At 37.5% G+C, this 17,371-nt stretch overlaps 1 pseudogene; it reads left to right on the top strand.

The window, feature by feature from the left end:
• Nucleotides 1-6,191: 6,191 nt before the first annotated feature.
• LOC106842402 (phosphomannomutase 2-like) lies at nucleotides 6,192-9,481 on the top strand (annotated as a pseudogene).
• Nucleotides 9,482-17,371: the final 7,890 nt, after the last annotated feature.

Raw genomic sequence — 17,371 nt, 5'->3', positions numbered from 1 at the left:
GCAGGTGGCCTTCATGCAATCAGCTGGAGGTCTGAATAGAACAAAAGGGCTCACTCTCCTGAAGGTAAGAAAGAACTCCTCTTCCTGACCACCTTCAGCTAGAACATGAGTTGTTTCCTGCCTTTGGACTCCAACCAAAATATCAGCTCTTCTTGAGTCTTGAGGCTGCTGGCTTGCGACTGCAGATTTTGAGATTTCTCAGCTGTCATAATCATGTGAGCCAATTCCTTATAACACATAACATATACATATCTGATTTGTTCTGTGTCTACAGAGAGCCCTGACTAATATACCCGCGGAAACTCTTCTCAAGAAAACATGAGCTTTCTTAGCTCAGAACTGGCTCACTGATCCTGTCATCTGCTCTCTGTTAGCCAGAACAATCACATGTCCAAGCCTAGAGTCAGAAGAGAGAAGGGCACTATACTCATTATGTGTCCATGGCAAGTGTGAAGATTTGGGGCAGTTTATTCATTGTATCTCAATAGAGCCATTTTTTTTTTTTTTTTTTTTTGAGGAAGATTAGCCCTGAGCTAACATCTGCTGCCAATCCTCCTCCTTTTGCTGAGGAAGACTGGCCCTGAGCTAACATCCGTGTCCATCTTCATCTACTTTATATGTGGGACACCTGCCACAGCACGGCATGCCAAGCGGTGCTATGTCTGTACCCGGGGTCCGAACCAGCGGGTTGCCAAAGCAGAAGGTGCGAACTTAACTGCTGCACCACTGGGCCAGCCCCAGAGCCAAAGTTTTAACATGGGAATCCTCATGAGCTTTGATTTAATGTCTCTTTCTTAGTTTCTTTGCTAATCAAGATAATAAAACTAATCACCTGTTGGACTTGTTTTCTTTACATAAAATTTAAGGATCAGACAGACAATTTAGAAAATTGCATTGTAAATGCCATTTTTCTCCAGGATTTAGAAGCTACTCTAAAAATCGCACTTATAAAAATATAACTATAGGGGCTGGCCCCATGGCCGAGTGGTTAAGTTCTTGTGCTCCACTTCGGTGGCACAGGGTTTCGCCTGTTCAGATGCTGGGCGCAGACATGGCACCACTCATTAGGCAACATTGAGGAGGCATCCCATATGCCACAACTAGAAGGACCCGCAACTAAAATATACAACTATGTACTGGAGGGATTTGGGGAGAAAAAAGCAGAAAAAAAGAGAAGATTAGCAACAGTTGTTAGCTCAGGTGCCAATCTTTAAAAGAAAAAAAAAACCTATAAAATTAAGAGATTTGAGCTGCTTTAGAGGATTAGAATACCTTACATTTGATTTTTATTTTACTAGATATGGTCATTAAACCTGGAAAATTAAATTCTGTATTGACTTTTACTCACTCCTAAAACCTTAAAATATACATGAAGGAAATACTCCAATATGAAAGATATAGATAATAAGAGAGAGAGAGAGAGACAGAGAGATTGAGATAGCAGAAAAAATTTCAAAACCATTCTCAAAAAGAGCAAATACATTGCATACAGAAATAAGTATTATTACATCATGATAAAAGAATATTGAGAGAACAAGAAAGAGATCTTAGAGGTTAAAATATTATGGCAGAAATATAAAATTCAATAAAAGCCTTGGAAAATAGTTTGAGCAAAGTTTCTGGAAAGTAGAACAACAACAACGAAAGAGATGGAAAGTAGGAAGTCAGAGAAATTAAAGCATGGAGCCAGGACTTCCAATGCCCAACATCTGTCTACTAAGATCTCCAGAAGGCAGGAACACAGCAAACAGAAGGGAAGTCACGGTTCAGTGACTAATACAAGAATATTGTCGCTCCACTCCCCAAATCTCTTGAACTGAAGAATGGGAATTTTATCAAACTTTTAATATAAGAACATCCCAATTCTATTTAAAATGTTCCATAATGTAGAAAAAGAAAGTAAAAGTTTTTAAATCTTTTTCTATTTAAAAAAACCCACATCTATCCCTAACCATGATTTCTTAAAAAAGAAAAAGATTGATTTACAACTGACACAATTATTATGAGTTAATTGGGCTGAAGTTTGTGTGGAAGAACAGAGTATTAAAAGGCTCTGAGGTGAAAGGAAACACATAGTATAGCATACTTAAAAAAATGGCGGTGATAATGTAGCAAGGACAGTATAGGTGATGACAGATATCAGAGAAAGTTTGGAAGAGTAGGCAGAGACTTTAAAATGCAGTCTTCTGGGCTTGTTAGAAGGTTATGACTAACTTAAATGCAGTAGGATGGCATTGAGAGTTTTGAACAGTGAAAGAAGTGATCAGATATGTTCAATTATGAAATATGTTCAATTATGATAATTTCACCAATTTTGCAATCATAAAGAATTATCTTGGTGTCTAATCACAGGTCACAGAGAAAATGTGTACTTGCTCATAATAATGGATCTGGTAATGGATCATGAGATTTAAATTATGTACAGATAGAACAGGTGATAATCTATACTATATAATTCCACAGACAGTACAAACTATTTACCCAAATACGTTATATATTTATCGATACCTATAACATATTTGGTAGGGCAGACATATTAGTGATATCTTCTTATTCTTCTATCCCCTGACTGCAATATGGCTTAGAAGAGACAACACAGTTTTCCAATTTACATTAAAGAGCAAAAGAGTATAAAAAGCCTGTAGATTGTTTTATCAGTTTGTTTTTTTGAGTTAGTTTTCCAAATCCTTCTTTTGATGATCTGGTTCTTGCTCACTTCTCCAGGTTTATCTTCTGCCCTTTTACCCCTGATGGTCACAAGCTGAAGAGACACTGTTTTTTCTCTTTCACTGTCATTTGCCTGCCACTTACCCTTTATACATTGTGGGTTTTTGGGGGTCAGAGATGATAATTTTTTATTCTATGATTATTTGTGAAACTAGCACATTTTTTGTCAAATACTGTGCTACCCATCAGGGACAACAAAATATTAAGACAGTTTTGTCTTGATTCTAGTAGTATTGGTTTATAGCAAGTGCTAAATATATATCTCTTGACTGTCTTTTATTATGCACCAAATAAATACTTTTTTTGTTGCCAGCACACCATCCTTTGACTTCATAGAATGTCATTGAGTATGTGCTGGGCATTCTGTTTTATCTCATTTGATCCCCCAAAAAAATCTCCGAGCTGGATTGTACTAACCACTTTTTTAGAAACATGTAAATTAGGGTTTAGCAAGCCAACGTTACCGGCTTCATAGAGCTAGTGAGTCAAGCAGCCAGGTCTGTCTGCATGAGAGCCCCACCCCTGTTCAGAGGTCACCATCTCTGTCTGGTAGTAACACCACTGCGTCTTAACTTCTCTCTTGCTTCCCTCCCTCCTGCCTATAATTCCTTCTCTTCATAGCATCAAGAATGGTCTTTTTTGTTGTTAACCCACTTTTTTTTTGAGGTTTGAGAAATGTTACTCTAGAGAATCCAATAAGATTCACAGAAGAGAAAGCTATTTTTCAGAAGTATTGACAAAGAGTAAGACTAGACATTATTTTCTAGGCAATTTTTTTTCATTTTAATAAGACACAGAACTGTAGGGATTTCATTAGATGAATCTCTGTGTTGGATTATTCAGTTATTCAAAGTAGGTCTTAGTGTTTCTTACTCAAAGCCAATAAAATCTTAGCAGTGTCCTGGAAAACAGGAAGAGGAGGGGAAGAAAAGAGAGAAGGAGGAAGGGAGGAAGGAAGAAAAAAGAAAGAGAGAGACAAAAGGAAAGGAAGGAGGAAGGAATAAAGGAAGGGGGGATGGAAATAGAAAAAAAGACTGAAATTTGGGAAATGCTCCATACGAGGTTAAGCAAAAATATCTTTCTTTACTACAGAACTTCTCAGAGACTTTAATGTTCTAATGTGCAGTCTTAAGTTCCAAAAGGAGACATTTTCAATATTTGAAAATAAATACTTCTGAATGACTATTAATCTCAATTTTCTTTTTAACATTTAAAGCTTAATTTTGAGTAGATAGGACTTCATTCCCAGACAAAAATTAATTTGGTATCTCTTTCTTGTCACAAGATATTTCATAACTTATTTCTCTATCCATAACAGGCAGAATTTTGTTTCCATAACCTTTGCCCTTGGGGTTACACCAATGAATGTTAAATTAAATGGCCAAAAAGACTTCAGATATAATTAATGTTGCTAATCAGTTGACTTTAAGAGAGAAAGCTTACCTTGGATTATCCGGGTAGGCACAAAGCAATCGCATGAGCCCATAAAATCAGAAAAGGAAATGAGAGAGATGTGGGAAAAAGGTAGATCAGTGATTTGAAGTATGAGGAGGCCTCGACCTGCCACCTGCTGTTGCTGGCTTGAAGATGGAGGGAATCACACAGAAAGCTTGGGAAGGAAGTGAATCCTGCCAATAGCTAGTGATCTTGGCAAAGGACCTGGAGTCCTAGATTGAGTTGCAGCCCTGCTAACACTTTGATTTCAGCCTTGTAAGACACTGAGCAGAGAATCCACCTATGCTAGGCTAGATTTTTGACCTACCAAAACTGTAAGATAATAAATGGGCATAGTTGTAAGCTGCTATATTCGTCATCACTGGTTATGCAGCAATAGAATCTAATATGCTATCTAAATCACTGTTCAATACCATTGTGGTTTGAGCTGCTGGGACACTTCAATGTTAAGAGATTTAAGCATTAAAAAATGATAAATTTCATTAAATTTAACTGCATGTTTAATCTGAGAAATTATAATAATGATACCATATTTACTTTTAGTGAAAGCATAATCCATGTAGGGTAATATATAAATTTGTCTCTGTTTCTAAAGAGGTTTTGTTTTATAATAGAAAAAGCACTGGAACAGCAACCAAAATATCTGACTTCAAGTCCGGAGTTAGCCATGTGACATTGAGAAATTTCTTGTTTTCTGTGATTGCTACATTTCTTGTATTTAAAATGGGGGTTATACTAGCTCTCTTCTCCTCTCACAGGGTTGTGCAATTCTAATGAGATAATATGTATAAATGCGCTTTGTAAAGTATTAAACATAATGTAAACGTGACATGATTATTGTTAGACTGCTGTTAGTGAAATATTAATGTTTATGTTTTCTTTATTGAGAATACTTTCCATAATCCCACAGTAATTAAGTTTCATAATTTGATATAGCTTTCTCAAAAAGGTAAATGGATTGATGGCTGGGTAAATGGAGAGATAGCTAAAGGTATATGTGTTTGGATTTTTTTAAAAAATCAGCCTATTCTAAGGAAGATTTAAATGTATTTAGAAAGTCCTTCTTTCTACATAAATGATTTTAAACGGTAAATATCAATGCAAACGTCTCGTCATTAAATGCCACTGTAATTTATACACTTTTTTAAAGCAAAGTTGCTCAAGCAGCAAATTCAAAGTGGCGAGATGCTTTATATCATATATCTGGCATTATTAATCTTGCAGCATCTCCAGGAGATGCTTAAAATAGTATGCCATTAAATCATGGATATACACAGATGTACACAGTTTTCTGTGGTCCAGGTACTCACAAGTCTAAACTCACAAAGAAAAGATAAAGGCATTAAAAAAGCTCATTGACATAAATAATTGAGGAAAACAGCCATTGCCTGAAGCAGTACAATTATCGGTCAATAGGTCCTTATTAGTTGTCCATGTTATCATCTCTTCACTTCTTATCCTTTGATTTAGTAATTCCCTTTTTACACCCTGGACCCTTTGTAGAATTATCTGGTGAGCACACTGACCTAGTAAAGATTCAAAACAATCAATGTACATCTAAAGGTTTTCGCTAAATCTTTATTAATTCTGAATTTTAAAAAATTAGGATTTTTTCTTTTTCAATGGTTTTCAAAATATGCCTATGATGTACATGGATGTGCTTGTCTTTATATGTGCTCTGATTGGGTTTGCTGAGCTTCTTCTATCTGTGGGTTCACAGTTTGCATCAAATTAGGATATTCTTTGGCCATTATTTCTTCAAATGTTTTTTCTTCCCCCTCCGGGGCTATTCCCTTTGTGCTCCATTCTATTACTGCATCTTCAAGCACTTCACTTCACTTTAGCATCTCTTTCGTTTGATTCATTTTTCTATTGGTGATAGCCTATTTTTTTCCTGCTTCTTTGCATACTGAGTAATTTTGTATTGGATCCTAGATGTTAGGAATTTTGCATTGTTAGGTGATGGATTTTGTTTTATTTGTTTAAAGAGGTTTGGACTTTTCTCTGGCATGGAGGTAAGTTACTTTCAGCCAATTTGATTTTTCTGGGACTGCTATTAAGCATTGTGAGGCTGGCTTCAGAAAAGTCTTTAGTCTATGGCTGATTTGGCCCAACTTCTAAAGTGATACCCATATGTGGACTATCCTTGATGTTCCATAACTTTACGTGTATTTCTACTTTTGGTAGTTTTTAAGCTCTAGGATTTGTTTCTATTGTTATTATCCTAACCACCTCATGGAATGTCACCCCCATCAGGTACAAACCAGGAAGAAGTAAATATTCAAAGAGACCTCTGTGCGGTTCTCTGAAGCTCTCCCTCTGTGCTGTTGATGCGTCTCATTCTTTCCAAGACTTTTGAGCCACTCTACCTCCTTTAACTTGGACTTCTGGCTCAGCAACTCATTGAGACTTCTTGTTTGCTTTGTTTGATTTCTCTTTCCCTGCACCACAGCCAGGGAACAGCCTTCAGGTAGTAAACTATGTCAATCTTAAGGCTGGATTATTTTTTTTCCTTTCTCTCAAGGATCACAGTCCTGTTTGGCTGTTGTCTGATGTCTGAAACCTGGTGTTATGTGTGTGCATAGACATGTTTGTTTTTCTAGTTGTTTATAGTAGCAGGGCCATTATCATAGCAGTGCTTTATGGGCAGAAGTGGAAATACCCTCAAAATCATTTAAAAAAAAATAATTCTCCCATCTCTTCCACTGAAAGTGTCCATATATCTATATATCATAGACATAAGGATACCTAGCTGCCAGATCTTTGCTTTCAAATACCATTAACCACCAAAATGAACCAGAACTCCTGATTTCATTTATGAGAAAGAGAAAGGAAAAGATGAGCCTAGAAATTCTTTTTACACTAGAGAGTAAAAATGCCAAAAAATGGATGAAGATATGTCAAAATTTTGTAGTTGCCTAAACAGGTCATATAGAAAACATTTGGCAAACACTTAATGAATGTGAGTGAAACACAGATGGGCCAATGCCTTAGGAAGAATGATCTTTCCCAAAATACACAGCTATATTGTAGGAATGATAGAATAAACATAAATTCACCCTAACAAAGCCTAAAACAAAAGTCTTCACAGGAGAGAGAAGATCAACCAATAATTTAACTGCCAGGTGGAAAATTTAACATTCTTCTGATGAAGATAACGAAATCAAGATTCCGTACAATATATCACCTACAATGTTTCATTGTAGTAAGTAAATAAAACTTACTAGATATGTGAGGAAGCAAAAGAAAGGGGTTTCCATAATCAAAGGAAAAATACCAGTGAAAAGAATAAGATACTCAGATGGCACATTTGTTAAAAGTAGCTGAAAAGGACTTCAAAATAAGTATTATAAATATGTTAAATGGTTTACAGCAAAAGATAACTACAATGGTGAAGAGATAGGGAATTTCAGGAGACATAAGTAATTTGTTTACAAAGTACCAAAAAATAAGTCTTAAAACTAAAAATGTACAATATTTGAAATAAAATTATTGGGTGGACTTATCATTGTTCTTAAAGACTATGAAATGCAAACTAATGTAATCTGAAGCACAGATAGAAAAAATTGAAAGAAATAAACAGCCACAGTAACTAGGGGATCACAACAAGCAGTCTAAAAATACATGTAACTAGTGTTCCAGAAGGAGGAGAGAAAGTGGAAAAAATCATATTAACACTGCCTAAAAATTTCAGTAGCTTTTTAAAATGTCAACCCACATAGCCAAGTAGAAAGGAAATCCCAAACTGGATAAATACAAAGAAAACCACACCAGGTCACAACATAGTCAAACTTCTAGAAATAAGAGATAAAGAGAACAACTTGAAAGAAACCAGTAAATAAAGAGAGAACAAAGCATATAGTGAAGAAACAATAAACAACAGCTAATTCATCAGTAAAGTAGGACAGAAGTAGTGCAGGGCAGAAGGCAATGAAATGACACCTTAAAAATGTTTAAAAACATACAAACATTTACATAGAATTTTATATACAGTGAAAGTATTCCTCAAAAAATAAGGTAAAATAAATAAACTTCCAGATAAACAAAATTCAAGAGAATGAGTTGCCAACTGAGCAGCATTGCAAAAGCCACTACAAGAAGTGAATTAGGCTGAATAAAATGAGACTGAAAATAATTCTTGTATTATATTTGAAGTAGTATATTAATTCAAAGTAGAGGAAAAGTTAAGGAAGAATATTATAATCCCTGAAATAACCACTATAAAACTAACTGAAAGAGTTAATAACAAAATTCCATAATAGGAGATAAAATGGAATACTAAAAACAGTCAATTACTTTAAAAGAAGGGGATAGGAGGGGACTGAAACTGGGGACTTGAGGGCTCCCGGCCTGGCGCTCTGCCTCTTCCCTGTGGACTGGACCTGATGGCCCTGAAGCAGAAAATTACCAAAAAAAATGGATGGCTGTCTACAAAAATTGAGGCAGAAGATCAGAGTCAGTGTGGTAGGTGAGTTGGACTTTGAGAAAGTGCGGGAGCAACTGGGAAATGCTGTGGTTTAAAAATGATTAAGCGTGGGGCAGGCCTGGTGGCACAGTGGTTAAGTTCGCATGTTCTACTTCTTGGAGGCCCAGGGTCTGCTGGTTCGGATCCCGGATGAGGACATGGCATCGCTTGGCACACCATGCTGTGGTAGGCGTCCCACATATAAAGTGGAGGAAGACGGGCATGGATGTTAGCTCAGGGCCAGGCTTCCCAGCAAAAAGAGGAGGATTGGCGGTAGTTAGCTCAGGGCTAATCTTCCTCAAAAAAAAAAAATGATTGTTTCCAGAAAATGGCTTGGAAGTATATAAAGATGGGAAACTCTTGCGTAAACAGACTATTCAAGGTCACCAGAGTGAGGCTCTAATCTAAGATTTAATCAACTACTATCTGAGTTACATTGGGAAAATTAAGCTCCCAAAGAAGAGGGGTCCTTTCATTGAATTTCAAAATGGTATGTTAAATGCAGCCTCTATTGGAAGAAGCTGCAGCCAAAAAGAACTCAATACAAAGGAAATATAAGACAAAAATTTGTACCAGATCTGTGGAAAGTTTTCAGGAAAAGGCCTCATTTTTCCCTTAGGAGGCCAGATAGCTTTAAAGTCTTTCCTGATGGATAGGAGAAGAGGTATTTCCTGGACATGTGGAAGATGACAGTTATAAGACCATTTTTCCTTTGGAGACAAAAGTATGGCAGGTGGGAATGACCATGAGATCTTCACAGACCCAAGACCAGTGGACTACACTGTGATGGAGACAGAGAACACACACAAGATCTGTGAAGAGGTCTTGTCCTAGCAGTCCATTTTCCCCTGGGAAGGGGAAGGAGTCCCAGCTCACAAGCCTGAAAGAGTCATTGGGTTGCCAGACTTGGGATCTCCCCTGACATGCTCACCCATCCCCAGCCCAGGCCAGGCTCTCCATACTATTCAGTCATCACATATGGTCTGGACACCGTATCTTCACTCAGCAGGGAAGTCACCCTTTCACCTACCTGACACACAATACCTTCTACCTCCAATGCCAGAGGAGCCAGAAAAGGGAAGAAGAGACTGGTCAAGAATGGCTCAAAGGAATAACTCCAACAAATGATTTTATGCCTCATTCCCAAGTCTAACATGCCCCTGATATGTGAAATCACAGTAAGAATTTTTTTTAAAGTTGCTCCTGATTTTAGATCAATAAAGAACAAATGTGCTTGAACCTTCCCTCTTCGTGGGTCTTGTGAAAAACGTTAATAGGCATTAATGTTTGGATCCCCCGCATGAATACCAAAAGGGAGATTTGGTGATGAGAAAGAAAAGACAGGACATTTACAAAGATCCAATGCCAGGACGGAAGTTTAAAAGCACTTCCTGGGAGGAAGCTCCCTCCTGAGTGTCAAGTTGATAGGGACCTTGAAACCAAGGGGACTCTGATCATCTGAGCAGTATTGAGCTAAACGACTGGGGACACCTTGTTCTCCAATCCCACTTGTTGTTTGTGAAGCACAGACCTGGGCATGGAGTGCAGACAGGTGGCTGGCCAAGGGACAAGTGACCCCAGGTGGTTTGTACCTCAGCTGGCCTAGGAAACAGGTTAGCTCTATGTTCACTACACGTCAAATATCCTGGCTGATTCTTAGTACCCATTGAGATGGGAGGAAATAGAACCAACAACCTGTGGTTGATCTTTGGCGCTGGCAAAACAGTGCTTTCCTGGGATGCCAGTTCTGTCCCCACATTTGGAGAAACTAACTTGGGATGTCACTTTCACCAAAAGAACCTTTTCTTTATTGGACATGACTGGTCTTCTCAAAGGCATTATTGACCTCTAGTTTTTCAGGGATCAGGTAAGAACCTGGATAATTAATAGGAATAGGAAATGTGCTTTATTTCTCTGCAGATCTTTTAATCAAGTGTGTCCACCCAGGCCCTCACCCAGACTTCAGGGTAAGGAGTCGAAATAGTTGTAGTTGGACCTGTGTCCCTCACTCTTCCCTTCTACATTCTACAAGTTCTTCATGAAAATAGAAAGGAGCTCAAGGGCCTCATCCAGAATATAGTGGAAGAGAGCTTTCCAATAAAACAGCTCACGTGCCACCTTTCAGTAGCTGGAAACGTTGGGACCTCCAAACCTTCCATAGTGGCTTCAGTCCACAGTGTGGCCTCTACTGGGAACTCTCCTACCTGAATCCTTGCCAGGGGGAGCCCTGTGCTCTGCATCCCTACCTCCCAGCCCCTAGCCAGGTGCTTTCATCACAGATAAACTTGGTTTCCTCCAAACCTTTGGGCCACTTGGGCTTGTCTTAGCTCAGGATTGGATTGGATGGAAGCAAGAAGAAATGCTGGCCTGTGAAGTCCAGCCCTCTCACCCATGCCTTTTACCACACGCAGGATTGAGGCTTCTCAGTGATGCTCAAGTGCAGTCATCCAGGGCCATGTTTCCTTGTAGAATTTTGCCAATGATACCACAATGGCCTTTCAAAATGAATAGTAGCAAATTAAAGTCATTTTATTGTTTCCCAAAAAAATAAAATAAAATAAATAAAAGAAGGCAGTGAAGGAGGAACAATGGGACAAAGGACAGATGATGAAAAATGGAAGACAAATAGCAAGAAGGTATAATTAAACCCGAACATATCAATAATTACGTTGAATATAAGTGGACTTAATGCTCCAATTGAGTCAAAAATTGCAAAACTGAAGAAATAAGCAAGACTCATCTATATGCAGTTTATAAGAGATGAATTTTAAACACAGAAAAGTTGAAAGTAAAAATATCAGAGAACATATACTATATAACACAGAGCATAATAAAGCTGATATGACTATACTAACATCAGATAAAGTAGACTGCAGGACATGGGGCATTACCAGCTATAAGGAATATTCGTAATGAGAGAGGAGTTAATTTAACAAGAGGATCTAAAAATATTAAACTTGCATATACCTAATAACAGTTTAACAAAACATGAAGTAATTACTGTCAGAACTAAAGAGAGAACTAGAGAAATCCATCGTTATAGTTGGACACGCTGGGATTTTATTTACATACATTTCGAGAACATAAAGTATCTAATCTGAAGGAAATCTCAATAATGATTGCTCTTGGTGGAGGTTTGACTGTAAAGGGACAAATGGTATTTTCTCAGGGTGATGAAAATATTTTTTTTTCTTGATTGGGATGGTGGTTTCACAGGAATCCACATTGTCAAACTCCTTGGGCTATACACCTAAATCTGTGCATTTTATTCCAATTAAATTCTCTCCCAACAAAACCTCAAAGCACTGCCCAATGTTCTACATAATGCCCTCTTGTCACTTACGACATTTAATATTGGATTTTCTACATGTTTGTATGTATTCTTTCCCCTGTTGGAATTATAAAGTCTCGTCTGAGTTATTTATTTACTTTGCAATTTTGCAGACTTGCCCAATTTAGATAATCAATAAATATCAATTGAGCAAATAAAAGTGAACTATAAATATGGACTCCAACATTTTAAATAGAATTAACTTTATTTTGTGTTGCAGAGCGAGGCTTGGGAAATGATGCCCCATAGGCTAAATTCAGCCCACAGCTTATTTTTGTATGGCCCACAAACTAGGAATGGTGTTTACCCTGTAAATGGTTGGAAAAAAACAAAAGAAGAAAATATTATGTGACAAGTGAAAAATTGTATGAAATTCAAACGTCAGAGTTCATAAATAAAGTTTTATTATAACATAGGAGGGTAGAAGGATGAGAAACGATGGACCATGCAAACATTGAGCATGATAAAGCTGATATGGTTTTACTGGGATCAGATAAAGTAGGCTTCAGGGCACAGGGTATTACCAGATATAAATAAGGAAAATCAGAAAGGTAAAAGTAGAAAATGCTACTCTAGAGCTGAGAGCGAGCCCGGGAATCTGGATTGAAACAAGCCCCCAAGTCCTGTGTAACAAAAGCTGCCTTAGGTAGAGTAATTGGAATAACAAAATAAGTCCTAACCATGAACCATACAAATAATCAGCTATTTCACAACATGCAAAGTAACAGATGGGGTCATGCAGCAGATTTAGTAAGAGAAGTAGATGTGATTATGTGGGCTCCAGGAGTGGATACAGTTTGGAAGGCTGTGAGATAGGGAGAGAACTGGGTTCTGCCTACACAGTTTCAGCAGCTTTGCAAAGATGCGATTTATAAATACTTTATAAATTAAAGAAATTAACTACAGCATCACTAAACTGAAAGTCCCACCTACACTACTTGCACAGTTTTCTATTAATAGTGAGTGAAGCATTAGCTGCCAAGGCCTTGGAATAAATTATTATGGAATTAGAGCTTGCCGAGATGAGTTATTGCCTCTCACATGCACATTACTTGTAGCAAGAAAATACCATATTTGGAGTCAATCTCTTGTAGAGTCCAAAAGCTACACACAGTTACAATGACATAAGAGCTTAGACTTACAGCCTTATTAATATTTTATAGAAACAGGGTGGAGAAGATAAAATGGATAATAATTTAAGTAGAGATGAGATGGTTCTTCTGTACTTCTTGATCCTTTTTTGGTCTCTCAGCTATTTCTAAGAGCACAAGCAGGCATTCCTTGTTTTAAAAGAAACTTATGATTCTATGGCATTATTTATTAAGGAGGGACTAACTTCAGCACTGATTCAAGGAAATGGTAATGGCATTGAGTTCTTATTGTCCCCCAGGATGGAAATCAAGAGAGACAACAAACCAAACAGGAGTAGAAAAGTGAAAGTTTATTAGCTTGTGCACAAGAGAGGCACAAGGGAGCCGGTGTGGACAGGAAAGGGGCAAGGTGACCCTCCTTTGGGAATGGGATCATGGGGCTTTTATTAGGCAAGACTGGAGAGGAGGGCCTTGTCATGGTATGTAGGGGCAGGGTTGTGCCTGTGTCTGTGTTGTCATGTAGCATGCTACTACATGTCACACATGTATCATTAGCAGGTCAGCTCTCCATCTCTGGGTGTGATTTTTACTATCCTAATGGGACTAGGGTCACCTTCAGTGGACTCCTGCATGCTAGGGCACATGCGTAAGCCCAGGAAAGTCCAGAGGCTGTGGAATGTGGATCTTGGTGGCCTCTATCTGATTCTCCTAGCCTGCCAGAGTGGTTAGAGGCCTTACCTTGCTATGCCAGGGGCCTTGCAGATGGCTTTGTCTCGTTAGGCTGGTTCCTGTCTCAGAAAGATTAAACTCAGAAAATGTTGAGGTCCACACCTAATAAATTGTGATATATCTTGGCAATGTGAGTGACAGGAGGTTTCAGATCAGGATCATCTACCTATAATTAGTATAGTGATTATAGCTCTTACTGGCAAATAAACTCATGGAAATTTCTTAAACAAAAAGGGAATTTTATTACCAGAATATAAGATAAGGGTAATTCACAGTTCACAAGGGCCCCAAGCCTCTAGACCTCAGGAAAAGAACTGGAACCACCACCGTGATGGCTAGCAGGGCTTTCTCTTCAATGACCGCTTTGGGCTCTTTCCTTGCTCAGTCTTGTTGCTGACCAACCTCTTCTCTTAGTTGGAAATGGCTGCTTTTACTTCAAGTTTAGAATCTTATATTGTGGAAGGGTGCCATAATAGAGATTAAATATCTAGATTCCTTGCTAAGGAACTATTTGGCCCAGTTGGTGTCAATCAAGTATCACTCCTAGTCTAACCACAACAAGTCCTGCAGCCCTGCTACTGCGTCCAGAGAAAGGTCTCACTGTTCTAACCTGACAAGTACTCACTAGGCAAACAAGAAAATACAGTAATAAGGCCAAATTGACAAAATATCAGTTGTCTAAAAAACTCCCTCATTTGTGAAACAAGAATGTTTTGCTTGTTCTAGTTGTGACACTATAGGATTGCTGAGCAGAAAAATGAAATTATATATGTTAGTAATATTTGCAATGTTTTCGGTGTCAATCATATGAACTTCCTCACTATATTTAGAGAATTTCTTTCTTTATCCTTCTTGTTGGGAAGCTAAGTTCCTGCACACATCACAGAAGTTAAAAACACTAGATTGTCACATTCTAAGTCTCCCTTATATCTCAGGCATGAACATGTGACCGAGGTGGGCCACTCAGGGGCATTCACCAGGGACTGCATATGGCGTGACATAGAGTTGCCATGAGTCGGTTTTGTGTTGGGCCATGGCAGCCCAGTAGTTGTGTCAGCTCGACCTCCTCCCGGTCAGTGGTGGCAGTGGTGCTGTGGCAGTATTCAGTGTCTGTCACACTGTGGCTTCCCTGACTGGGTCTGAGGATCCTACTTATTACCTTAGCCCATGTTTCTACCAGTTTCAAAGCCTGGCTCTTCCAGCTTCCTGGTGCTTTTGTCTATGCTCTTCAATTGAAACCTATAAGCTCATATATTTTCAATAAATTTATTTTCTGCTTAGGCAGAAAAGATTTAAATCCACTTGAGTTGGTTTCTGTTGCTTGTAACTCAGAATTACCCAATAAAGAAAGACAATACTCATAAAATACAATTCATTAATGCTGAATGTTTGATTTTCATTTATAGCCCTCAGTCAACCAACCTGGACAGCTACTGAGAAAATAACAATAAGAAGATGAGCTTAATATGAATTCATGCGCTTTTAAAATTAACATTTAGATGCATTTGTCAGAATTCATTGCAAGGTCACTAAGGATTTATACACTTAATTGTATATAAATTTTACCTCAATAACAGCAACAAGAAAGCATTGGAAACAAATATTGACCTCTGGTTATAATATGCATGTTGAAGTGTTTATGGGAATATACAGATGTCTGTAACTTTGTCTGAAATGTTTAAAAAAATAAGATAAATTAATTGATGCTTAGAGGGCTGTGTGGATGAATACAGATGAATAGATATATGATAAAGAAAATATAGTAAAATGTTAATTGTAGTGCTATAATAGTGTATATATGAATTTTTACTGTAAAACCCTGTCAACTTTTCTGTATGTTTGAAAATTATTCAATGAAATGTTGGGAAAAAAAATACCTAATGAATCAGCACCTCCTAACATAAAGAGTGTGTTTTCAATTAATATTTCTGTGCACCTGAGAATCTAGGAGAATCTTTATTCCTCCTACTTTCAAGATAGTACTTTACATTATTTTAAGCTCACTTATCTTTAGAGTTTCTAAGTTCAATGTGTACCATGCTCACTGTTTACAACGGGTCATCTTGAATATTTCTTTCAAGTTTTTAATTCCACAATGAGTAGTTACGCATTTTAGAAATACAGGAAAACAAAATCTGAAAATATAAATTATCTGTGTACACCCTACTCAGAGATTTTTGTTGTATATTCTTTTAGAATTTGCTTTAATAAATGCTCTCTTAAAAGTTAAAAAGACTAAAGAAAACATATGGGAGGCATGTATTATCTTTGTCATTTCAAAGATCTGGCCAGAAACCCTGCTTCTTAAAATCCAAATTTATCATTTCCCAGTGGAACCTTATCATGACACATATTTGTTTTGATCCTTCAGATTTCTCTTGACCGATTCCATGGGTATTTTATGTTCTATTGATTTTCTCAGCTAGTGCAGTATTGTATGTGTACTTCATAATACAATGCTATTGGATTGTACTATCTCAATAGCTTAGGGACTGAGATGTTTATCAAGTACTGCCTAATAGGCACCACTGAATGGTGCCACAAAAATAATATAATGGAAATAAAACATATCTTAAGAAATACAAAACAGGTCATTTTCTTGAATGGTTAATGTAGCTTACTTCTCTGAGCCCCAGATCTCAAACCTTAACAGCTTTAAAAGAAGAAAAATAAATAAATAAAAGAATAAAATGCTTTTAGCATCTCACCCAGTTCATGTCACACACTCAGGAACTATGATAATTGCTCTTAGTAGGTTACTTTTGATTTGAACATTGTTAGTATATTGACAGACTAAAATGTACTAAAAACGTTTGTAGTCAAAAGTTTCAACATTTTCCCATATTTTTCACATTATTGATATCTTTATTAAGCCCCTTGGTTGGTAATACAGTCTTATCTTTAGCTTAGACAAGTTCTGACACCACAAAGCCTGAAATTTCTGAGTCTCAGTAAATGAGACTTTGTCATTTAAGAATTTAGGCTAAAGAACCTCACCTAATGTTTTAGATTCTTTGATAAGACATCGTTCTTTTACTTTTATCCCAGACTAGTGACTGTGGTACTCCATTTGTGTGTAATGAGTCACTAAAGACAGTAAAAGCTTTGTTCCTGAAACTATATAATATTGTTTATTTTTCTTGTTGAATTAAAGGTCTCCAAAATGTTGTATAACAGCCATTGCTAATCTGTTCAAATTATTTGTAAAACTCTCACTTTCCATCAGTTTGCTATATTGTTTTTTATCATAAAGAAGAACAAATGATGTATTAATTTTGCAGTCCTCCTTATCTAATGGAATTTCCCTTCCAAGCCACCTTATGTGAGTCAACTGACATGTGGCCAGTACCAGCCTCACAGATGGATCAGTAATGACAATCACCCAATTACTGGGTTTTGCAACACAGGTGCTTGGATTGGCTTTGCTTGCCTGCCAGCAACATACAGATTTTTGGCAGCCCCCCACAGTTGTTAAAAGAAGCAAAAAGAAAGCACATAGGCATTCAGCTGGCATTCATCCTTCTCCGCAATGGGCCGTACAGTTGAGCCGGACTCACTGCTGTGGTTGCCCCT

Source organism: Equus asinus, chromosome 5 (genome assembly GCF_041296235.1).
Source record: "Equus asinus isolate D_3611 breed Donkey chromosome 5, EquAss-T2T_v2, whole genome shotgun sequence".
NCBI classification, from domain to species: Eukaryota; Metazoa; Chordata; class Mammalia; order Perissodactyla; family Equidae; genus Equus; species Equus asinus.
Note: the sequence above shows the minus strand (reverse complement) of the source record. Positions and strands in the feature narration are given on the sequence as shown.